This window comes from Odocoileus virginianus, chromosome 29, assembly GCF_023699985.2.
Source record: "Odocoileus virginianus isolate 20LAN1187 ecotype Illinois chromosome 29, Ovbor_1.2, whole genome shotgun sequence".
Lineage (NCBI taxonomy): Eukaryota > Metazoa > Chordata > Mammalia > Artiodactyla > Cervidae > Odocoileus > Odocoileus virginianus.
Genome location: NC_069702.1, coordinates 37,984,618 through 37,995,684, shown reverse-complemented (window position 1 = coordinate 37,995,684; position 11,067 = coordinate 37,984,618). Strand labels below are relative to the sequence as shown.

At 44.1% G+C, this 11,067-nt stretch overlaps 1 protein-coding gene across 33 annotated transcripts in view; it reads left to right on the top strand.

Annotated features, from left to right (window-relative positions):
* Positions 1-3,847: 3,847 nt before the first annotated feature.
* The window catches only part of ADGRL3 (adhesion G protein-coupled receptor L3), a 912,058-nt gene continuing 904,838 nt past the window's right edge, over positions 3,848-11,067 (top strand). For 30 of the 33 annotated variants that reach the window (XM_070458356.1, XM_070458372.1, XM_070458374.1 and 27 more), the window contains exon 1: positions 3,848-4,296. The gene's annotated coding sequence lies outside the window, so the exon portion shown is untranslated. Of the gene's footprint in view, positions 4,297-4,652; positions 4,757-5,038; positions 5,118-5,235; positions 5,261-11,067 lie in introns of those variants that run through there. The other 3 variants (XM_070458353.1, XM_070458354.1, XM_070458355.1) reach the window with 3 other exon arrangements.

Sequence of the window (11,067 nt, the reverse complement as noted above, 5' to 3'; positions counted from 1 at the left end):
TCACTTCTTTTATACAATTACAACTGAGAGGTGTGCCACTGTGCAAAAGCCTCTGTTTATTTCTGTAGAAGTGACATCCGTGAATAGAAACCATGGATTAGTGACGTACATATTCTATAAGGCAGTTGACATAATATCAGCTTTCTTTCCAGAAAAATTGTGTCAGTATATATCACTAGCATAGAGGCAGGCCAGTCTCAGTTCACTTTTGTTAGAGTTTAGTAGTAGGAAACTGCTATTTTTCAGCTAATTTCATGAGTGAAACAAGATGGATCTGGTAATTGTATACATTTCTATGTATTGGATTTATATTGACAGAACATATTTCCTTTTTTTTAATTGGCCACTTGTATTTATTTTGTGAACATGTTATGCATGTTCTTTTCCCAAATTTCACATGCTGGAGATTTTAGTGTACTTCTTATTTGAAAAGTTTTTTGGTCAGGAAATTTTTTAAATGATTAAAATATTTTAATTGTAATTATCTTATTTGATTGGCTATTCAGCTCTTAAAATTTTGGGGGCGAGGGGTTCTTTTCAGTTTTATACATATTATTTTTCAATTTTAATGTAGTTAAAATCAATAGTGGGATCTTTTTTGAAAACCACTCTTGCACACAGAGCTACCATGTATAATAGCTTCTTTGCTCAAACATCATCTGCCCTGAGAAGAAGGTGTTAAATAGAGTTGCGTAGCAAAGAGGGCACAGCATTTTATTTGATGGTATTTTTGTGGAAGATTCACCTTAGAAAAATATTGGCAAGAGTCATGGATTTCCTGGCAATGGAGTATTGACACTTTGTATCTTAAATCAAATAGAGAAGACTATGCCCATCAGATTAAAAATGATTTGGAAGCATGAGGTTTGAACCTAAAGTACAGGTAGCTGCTGTTAAAATTGTTACCTTGACATTTGATAAAGTTGTATAAACCTTTAACCTATTCTTTTCTTTTCAGTGATTTTCATTAACCATCAGCTATTTTTATTCACACATTTTTTCCCCTTTTTGGTTCTTTCTTCCGCATTATTCTCTTTGTAATTTTGTTTGTTTGAGTCAACTCCTCTGTGGTGAATAGTTTTAATTATTTGTTTAACTTACAATGTTTAGTTTTCACTTATTATATCTCACTTGTTGATAAATATATTAATTATATTTTAAAATTTATTTTTCTCATATATCCTACCAGACCTGCCATTCGTGATGTCTGATTCTAACAACTGGTCTATAGGTGCTGTTTATTTATTTCTGCTGCTACCACTAATACCATTTAATATCTATATAGCACCTTTCATTCTATATTCTGTTTTTATTACTTTTCTACATATCTACATTTGGGGGATGAATTGAGTACTTTCCATTTTTCCTCCTTTACAAATAAGAGCCTCTTGTCACAATTGGTTAGAGTCCACTCTTTTCAAAATCACTTAAGTAACAAGTGACTCCAGATGTCAGTTTACGGTTTCTTTAAGTACTCTGGGGAATTCATGGATGCCCCATATTAAGCAAATTCAAGTAGCCTAACTTGAGCCTGTGAATATTTAGTTGGTCAGAATTCAGCAATATCATTCAACCTTTTTCCCATTTTTTTTCCAAAATAAAAAGAATTATAATGTGCAAAATAATGTGGGTACAGATTAATTTTACACAGATGATTGAAATTTGTAACTTAAATTCCAGGAAGATACTCTAATGTGAAGAGGCATACAGACAAGCAACTAATACCTTTAAAAGAACAAGAAAAAACCGGAATGAGATGAGTGTAGAGATACAATCAAAGTGCTATGGGAATATAATAGAAGGGTTGATTATTTTGAATGGGTAGCAGTTGGTACTGGAATTGAGTTTTGAAGACTGAATGAGATTTTGATAGTCACTTGTATTGGGTTTGGTCTGTTAATTCGAATGCGGCTTTATGTTCTTCAGATGTTGACTCTACCCCCCTAACAACTGAGAGGGCATTAGATCATTCTGAATATATTATATACACTCAAATGTAATTTGGATATAATGTGCTTGTTGGATGCATATAATAAATCCTAGTTTCTCTTATAATTGCAACTCGAAGGTACTGATATAGACAATAACACCTTAGCCATTTCAAATTATGAAATTTTAGAGCAGGAAAAGACCTTAGAAATTACCTACTTAACCCTCTCATTTACAAAGAAGGCAGAAAGGGGCTCAGTAATTGAACAAGGTCACTCAGTTAACTTGAATAGACTTTTCCTCCATCAAAAGGCACTGCTTTGGAAGCGGCACCTTTCCATATCCAATATGGTAATTTTGATTGATGTGAAATAAAATCATTGAATCCCCACATCGGATTATCAGAAGATACTTTAACGGCTACAATGAACTTGCACGCTGTGCTAAGTTTGAAGGAACATAAAATGGACCAAAGGCAGAAAACGCACTGGGACTGGATACCTGCATAATGAAAATATGGAATAATCTGCACCTGTAAAAAGAGACGCTGGCAGTAGTTTCAATCTGATGTCAGTTATTCACCTGGGGTGGAATGAAGGAGGAAGAGGAGAGAGAGAGGGAGGGGTAAAGAAAGAAAGAGGGGAGGGAGAGGGAAGCTTGAAGGGGGAATGGGGGGGCGAGAGAGAGAGGGGGAGAGGGGGAGAGGGGGAGAGAGAGAGAGAGGGAGAGGGTGGGAGAGACGGAGAGGGAGGGAGAGGGAGAGAGAAAGCTTGTCTCAAAGCCGCCAGGAGAGGTACCCTTTGTTTGACAAACCCTGAAAGGAAAGCCTCCGTAGCAGCTCTCTCGTTCCCACCTCCAAGCGTTTGTCGAGCTGCTAGGTGGAGCCCGCGCGCACTCCAGATCCGGGTTTTGCCTCGCGCCACCCCTTCTCCCGGCGCGAGCCCCCTCTTCGGCTCTCGGCGCTCGCTTGCCCGCGGCTCATTCTGGGCTCGGCTCGGGCCCCGGCTGCGTCCGCCGCACGCAGGCTGCACGGCCCCGGCGCGCCCGCGCTCGGAGCCGCTCTCGGCGCGTCGCCCGGTTGTCTGCTCGCCCCAGTTCCCAAGAGCGGGGATGCAGATGCTGCCGCTGGTCGGGGTGGGCGCCGCCGCAGCCGCTGCCGCCTCTTCCCGGACTGCTCGTGGCCTCAGCTCCCGCAGCTGCCGCTTGTGACTCGCCCCCTCCCCTTTCTTTCTTCTCTTTTTGCCTCCGTCCTCTTTCTCCGGGTGTGCGCGCGCGCGGGTTGCACGGCTGGCTTTGGCAGGAGCTCGCTCGTGTGTGCGCGTGTGTGAGTGTGCGTGTCTGGAGAGCGCCAGAGCCTTGCTCGCTCGCGGGGAGTCGAAGAAGAGAACGAACCGAAGAGGCGGCGGCGGCGGCGCGGAGCCCGGGGCCGCGCGATGAAGCTCCCACATGCCCGCAGCTGCCCGGCCCGGCGAACGAGCTAATCAGCCACCCCCCGGGCTCCGGGCTCCGCGGCCCCCGGGACGCAGCCCTAGGCGGCCGGGCTCCCGCTCCGCCGGCGAGCCCCCGCTGTGCACCTGGGAAGGAGTTTGTGGGGCCCTCGCTCCCGCTCTCGGCGCAGGTTTCGGGCGCGTGGGGAGACCCTCGGCGGCGAGAGAACCTCGAGAGGAAGAGGAGGAGGAGGGTTTGGCGGAGAAGGAGCCACCCCTGGCCCTCGCGGCTCCCCCTACCTTTTCCACCGCTCCCGCTCTCCGGCGGAAAGGGGAGGACGAGGAAGAAGAAGAAAAAGAAAGGGGGTGGGGTGGGAGAACTGGATATAAAGATCGACTGGGGGGATGGTGGCAGATTTTTGGTCTCCCCAGCAGCGTGTTTTCTTAAGCGGCAGCAGCAGCAGGAGGAAAAGCAGCCCCAGCTATGACTGCCGCATGTTAATAGCTGCCGCTGGGGTCCCTCGGCTGCTGCTGGAGCCAGAGCCAGACTCCGAAGTTGTGCAACTGTGGACTGGGAGAGACATTTGAACCGTCCACTCTCTTTGCTCCGTTTTTACTCCCTTGGTGTGTGTGAAGCGAGGAAACGTGAAGGAAGACAAGCATTTGGCTTCCCCCGCCCCCCGGCCCTTTTCTTCATGGCTGTGTAGCTGAAGAAAAGGGGGAAGGAGACTTTTCGTTGTTTCCTCGGCCGGGGTCTCCACCCTCCCGCTGCCTTCTCTGCGCTCTGGTTATAATTCCTGGACGCGAGTGCTGGGGCTGTCTACGCTGGGGCCGCTCGGTCTTTTGCCCCGGGCTCCATGGTTGGATTGTGGAAACTGCACCAGGCTGCAGGTTGTTGAGCAACTGATGGGACGAGATCAGGGGCCGGCGGTTAAGAAAGGTAATTTATTCTTCTCACTCTTCCTAATAGTGCTGGCCCCGGCCCGGCGCAGGCGTCTGCGTCCGCGGGGCAGGCGACCGAGGGGGCGCAGGATTCACGCACACTCAGCCTCCCACTTGCACACTCGCCCGCACACACACTCATCCAGTCGTGATGTGGGGCGGGAAGGGAACCGCACGGCTGGTGGGCGCTGGGGGTTGGCACGGGTTCGAGGCTTTTGCAGCCACTGGGTGGTTTGGCGGCTGAGAGAAACGAAGGGGAGGGTGGCCGGGGAGCATTCGCAGTCCAGCACTCTGGGGGGATAGGAACGGTTTCCACCCCGGGAATTTCCCCTCCTGTCTCACCCCAGTGTCATTCCCCTGGTGGGAGCCCAAGGCAGACCAGGGGGCGCCTTCTCTCTGCCGGCCGGGAACCTGTGCCGCTTGAGGCGGGAGAGGGCTGGAGGACCGACAGGGACCGGGTGAGGAGCTCGGCCCAGGGGTGATGGGGACTGAGGGGACCCTCTCAAGACACCTGCTTGAAGCATCCAAGGGGGTCGCGTTTGCCCAGTTCGTGCCCTGGAGTCGCGGAGCCTCACCACCTCCCCATACCCCGCCCGCTGTGTCCCCTTCACGGGCAGTTTGGTTTAGACCTGCTTGCTCGGGCTTTGTTAGGCGGTTTTGGCTGGAGAAAGCGGCTACTTTCGTGGGTGGCCGGGGGCGGCGTGGTGTTGGGAGTGGGCACTGGGCGGGGGTGGGGGGCGGTGTTGCAATAATCAGGCCGGCCAGGGCGCCGGGGCAGCGTGGTCAGAGCATTGGTGGCCGCGGTCGGCTAGGTTACAGGTAGGAACGCAGACGCCCCGTATTTTCTCACCAGTGAAGGGGAAGCTCCGGGCTGCGGCGGAGCTTCAGTGTCCCCGCACCCCGGCCGATGGTCCCGCGTCGGAGCTCAGAGGCTAAACGTGCCAGGCCCCCTGGTAGTGTAGGTGGGTGGGTGTGTATGTGTGTGTGTGAGGGGGAACCTCCGCTACAGGGGTGAATCGGCAGCGGGATCGGCGTGTTCGGGTCTACGTGTGCGCGCGTTAGTGCGCTCCGGGGATGGCCCGGAGATATTTGCCGGGATGACAGAGCTGATGCTACTTGAGCTGAGCTTGCTTATCGAAATCGCCTGGGATCAGCTTAACTGGAAAATCTGGTTTGGGGAGGCCGTGGGGGAGCTAGGGGTTCTGAGGAAGCCCTACTGTGTCCCCTGTACCCTAGTGAGCACCTCTGAGAGATAAGTGCTACGCGTGAGAATCTCTGGTGCAGCGCGCGATGCACCCCAAATTGGCCCTGGTGAGGACCAAGTCTTCTTTCGGTCAGGTTGAAATAACCAAGTCAAGCCAGCATAACCCTGGGTCCTCGGAATTCTCTGGCCACTCTCCGATAGAAATGTGCGCTATGGCCAGAGATATCACAGCAATTGGGCGAACTCAAGGCGTGTGAGCCACCTCTGGGTGTCTCTTCCGTGTGCCTGTGTGTGATCTGCCTGCGGTAGTTAGAGCTCATTGTAAACAACGGTGTAAGCAGCCCTGCCAGTCTCCCTCGGAGCCCGACCTGGTGATGTCTGTTGTGTTTACTTTCTTGGGTGGATTACTCATTAGGAAGTATAAGCCTTCTTGCACCTCTGATTTTGCATCCTTTCAGCCAGCTGCTGGGGAAATGAGGAGATGCACAGACTCTGGCAGGAAGGAAAAATTGCCTTCTGTGGTTTGCTCTGAAGTAAATAGGCAGTCTGCTAATTTAGTGTCATATGGGCTATCAACACTAGTTAAAGGATGTCACTGTAGAATCTACAGAGAAATAGTTCTTTGTGATTTTTCATTTGGAGAATGTACTTTATTTCCCTGAGATTAAACAGAATTTAGCTAGATTTCCCTGGTATATTATTCAATCTGTAATGGTACTAAATGACCTAGAGTTCCAGTGTCCAATTTGTCTATATATGGATTATAGATAAAATTGTCAGTTCTTTTACAGTGTCTCCAAAAGAGGTTACCAGATATTTGTCTTAGAGTTAGAATATTTGCAGTGAAATATATCACCTTTGTTTCACTCACCCTTTTTGTTGTTGTTGTTGTTGACCAAGGGTTAAAAATGTACAAAGACAGTTTTAAAAAGTTGGAAAGCTAATCCCTTTTCAGTTTCAATAATCAGAGACATGAAATTCCTTAGTTGTAGATTAGCCCTGACTGCTTTCATGTTTGTTGCCCATGGTTTTGTTGAAAGAAAGTATAGCACTGTAAATGTAAAAGGGTACTTTGATTCTGGGTACCATCATTTCCACATTTCTTTCAATTTTAAGATACTGGCCTCTTGAAAAAGCTTAGGTTACCCCTCACTCCCCTCACCAACAAAAGGAATACTGAATCATTGAGGATGCCTGATTTTGATTAAGTTATATTTGTATGGGATAGGGCTAGTGGAAAACTTAGAAAATTGTGATTTCATCCATGCGATTCTAGCTTCTTACATTTCTTTCCTTTCTAGAGGGTATGTGTTAAAGCCTTTGCCCTTGCAAGTATTTCTGAAGATTAAAGAGTTCTTGTCCTCTTATTTTAGAAGATCTAATCACAGTGATTCCCAGTCCTGTGTTAGAAGATTTGATCAGATCTGTTCTTTGTTTCCTAGCAGCATGTGTTTCCTAGCAGTCATACATTCCACAGGTCCTGATGTCATTAGAACTGTGTCTGTCAGGGTATTGTGCTGTCTTTAGCTGAAGGTGAATGTGTCACAAGTGCCTGAATGCCATTCCCTAGCACTTCTTCATAACTAAATATTCAGTAACCTGCTCTGTTGGTGTGCATGGTTGATGAGACTGTTTTTGTAAACTCAGGGTAGGAGAAATGATTACTATGAAGGTTTATGTGAACTATTTAAAAATTTTAGATAGATACATTAGGTTGCTCCAGGCATCCCTGGCCTAAAGAGCGATAAGCCAGCATGTGATTTGCTTGATGGGTAAATGCTTTTGATGTCTCATTTTAAGTTGCTTGGTGTGATTATCCTTCAGATTGGGAGCCCTCCATGAAAATATGAATGGAAGGTCTTTTAGAAATGAGTTTCTTAATGATGATCTTCTTGCATTTTGGAGATTTTAAACATTCCTTTATAACATTCCTTTGCACAGGGAATAATAGTGAGTATGAGACTTACTGGCTCCAGCTACTGTGCCTGGCATTGTTTCTAGTAATTAGGAAAGACAAATTTTTTATGGACTTGTTTTCCTTTTGATTTCTTGCTGAGCTCTAGCGAAGTTAATCCTAAATAGCAGATTAAAAAAAAAAGTTATCAAATCAAAAGAATTGAAGTCAGTCAAATAATCTAATGCTAAACTGAAATGTTTTTTCAGATTTCATTTGGACAAATTTAACTGCTGGATGAAACTCTCTTTTAAAAGAGCTACCAAGAGCTACCAAGGAGAAGTGATAGTTACTGTTAGAAGTGGGGGATTTTTTTTGCCCAGGAATCAGCCAGGAAAACTGCTTGTGTATTTAAAAACAAAATAATTTTGAGAAATGCTATGCAGCTTTAATTTAGCATGATGTGAATGGCTAGAGCATTTGGAATTAGAGGGACACTATCTTTCCTTAAGTTTTGCAAATGACTATTTTCCCTTTGATTTCTTAGATTTGCATTGCATTCAAAATATGCTCTTGTTCACAGAGGGAGGAACCCTAAAGACAGAGGCTTTATTGTAATTTAGCATTTGTTTGCCTTCAAGGACATGTTTGCGCTTTGATCACTATTGCATTTATGTCTTTTTCTTTTATGCAAATGAATTTCCTACTAGAATATCCTATTTTATAATAAAATATAAATGAAAACTTTAAAATATGAGTAAGGGCTTCCTGACATACTTCCTTTCTTATCTTTGAGTGTGTGTTATTAGGGATTTGCTGATCAGTGGGAGAAAAACCCAGATTTTTCATTGATTATGATTTTGATGTTGATGTTTTTTGGCCAGTGTGAAAGAGTAGTTCAAGCATGCCTGTGAATAGCATTTATGAGCCCAAAGATATGCACACTGTTCCCCAAATTCTTTCATGTCAGTACCCTGGTCTGAGTGTTTATGTGGGCCACTGAAATTAACTTTTCTACTGCATAAAGTAACCAGGTGTAATTTTTTTCTTAGAATTGTTAGGTGTGCCCATGCACTCACAAATACAAATATATATAAAAGACTTAGCTGTTCTTCTCTGAGTTCATTGAAATTCTCCATCTGTTTTTAGAGAGTGGGTGAAAGGAAGAGTTCCTTTCTGTATTTGATCATAACAGATTTCTATGTGTGTTAGTCACTCAGTCGTGTCTGACTCTTTGCAACCCCACAGACTGTACCCCGTCAGGCTCTCTGTCCATGGGATTCTCCAGGCAAGAATACTGGAGTGGCTTTCCATTCCCTTCTCCAGAGGATCTTCCCAACCCAGGGATCGTCTCCTGCATTTCATGCAGATTCTTTACTGTTTGAACTACTGAAAAATCCTAACAGATTCTGTAGATCTTAATAATTTATGTCTTACTAATGTCTTGTTGACATTAGTTGACTTAAAGCAAGACTTTAGTTAAATATTAACGAATTTCTTCAGGAGTGATTACATATACACATTAGAAGTTGTTAGCATTTGGTCCATATTCAAGAACTTAAATGGAATACTGTTGGTGGTAATCATAGTTATTGTGAACATTATCTCTGGAATGAGATTTGAGTCATCCAAATGAATATTTCTATCTGGTAAACTTCTGTGTCAGTTATTTTGTAGAACAGACAACCTGCTCTTTTCAAACTTTATTCTGGAGAAATCTGTGGGTTTTTGAGACCCTTTCAGGGGTACTGTAAGAAGAAAACATTTTCACAATAATGCTAAGATTTTTTTTTTTAAACCTTTCAATCTCATACTTTAACAAGTTTATGGTAGAGTTTTCCGGAAGGTATACAATATATGATGCCATCATTACTTTGATGGCATGTGGCATGCTAGTGTATTCTTGTGTTTTAAAATTTTATGAGCTTAACTATTAGTATTTAAATATTGATGGTTGTAACCAGTATAATCAACAGTTGCTTTAGGTCACCAATCTTAAGTATGTAAAAGGGTCCTGGAACCAGAGAATTTGAGAACCACTGAAGTTGACTTTTCAAGATCTGCCTCCTTGTATTCAAAAGTTCACCTCACTGGACCATATAAAGAGTCATCTAGGATGAGAAAACAAATTGTTCAAGTTTTAAAAACACACAAGCCAGACGGGTATTTTATTAATTATTTGGCATGTTCACTTCTCCCTTCCCAATGTAGAGAGCTTCTTTCTAGTGTCTTTGGTCCCCAGTTAGTGGAATGGAAACTTTAAGGTCGCGGATCTCCAGCATGATGTGCTGATAGTAATAAAGGAGCTACTGGGAAAATTTAAAATCTAGCCCCAATTCTTGATATTCTGCTGTTGGGATAGGCAGGCTGCTTGGTGGAGATGAGAAGGAACTTTGTGGTGTGTTTGCCGAGGCTTGATAAATTATTTGATTTTTGCCAAGATATACGATCTCTCTCTCTATGCCTTAATTTCTTGGTATGTTTTGATGGGTATAACAATTGTACCTAATTCATAGGTTTTTCCCATTCATAAAATTTAATGGGAAAATATATGCAAAGTATTTGAAGCAGTTACAGGCACAATTGTAACTACTTGCTACTGTCATTATCATTATTTTCTAGATCTCATGAGGGGTCCAGGAAACTTTAATCAATTCCCCATGTGACTATGTGACTGAAATTTGCAATTATGTGTTATCTCATTGCTGTATAGCATACCTTAAAATGTGATTAAATTTGAAAATTTCATATAAAAGATAATCTTGGCTTTATTTTACCCTTGCACTTGAAAACTTATGAAGAGTTACTGGATTTTTTTTTTTTTTTTTCTGTATAGTAAGAATGAAATCAAACACCTTTTTAGTCTGGGCCAAGTTTGAAGTTTGGTAGAGGATGAATGCCCAATTAAATTGAGATTTCAAAGACCCTAATTGAATATTTATATATCTTGGGAATTATTAGGGAGGAAATCACTTTTCTGAAGTGATATCAAGATGATTCACTACACTGTTAGTCTGTTAATCACTAAACATCACAACGGGCCATTTTCAGTGAAACACATCCTTGGGGTAATTATACACTGCCGTTCTGTTTGTGAGTGGTCATGTGCTTGACGAGTAACAGAAACCCCACATAGAGATTACTTTTAATAGATGCTGAAGTTTAAAGCTGACCTGTAATACTTCCGAATGCACTTTGACATCTATTGGAAAACCTTCTCTCTCTCTCTCTCTCTCTCTCTTTAGTTGCTAAGTTGTGTCCGACTCTTGAGACTCATGGACTGTAGCCTGCCAGGCTCCTCTGTCCATGGGATTCTCCAGGCAGCATGCTGAAGTGGGTTGCCATTTCCTTCTCCAGGGGATCTTCTTGACCCAGGAATTGAACCCAGGTCTCCTGCATTGCAGGCAGATTCTTTACCAATTGAGCTATGAGGGAAGCCCTAACTTTATAGAGATATTTATAAATTCCATACATATATTTGAGCATATTTCATGGCTAGTTTTGGAGAAGGCAATGGCACCCCACTCCAGTACTCTTGCCTGGAAAATCCCATGGACAGAGAAGCCTGGTAGGCTACACTCTATGGGATCACTAAGAGTTGGACACGACTGAGTGACTTTGCCTTCACTTTTCACTTTCATGCATTGGAGAAGGAAATGGCAACCCACTCC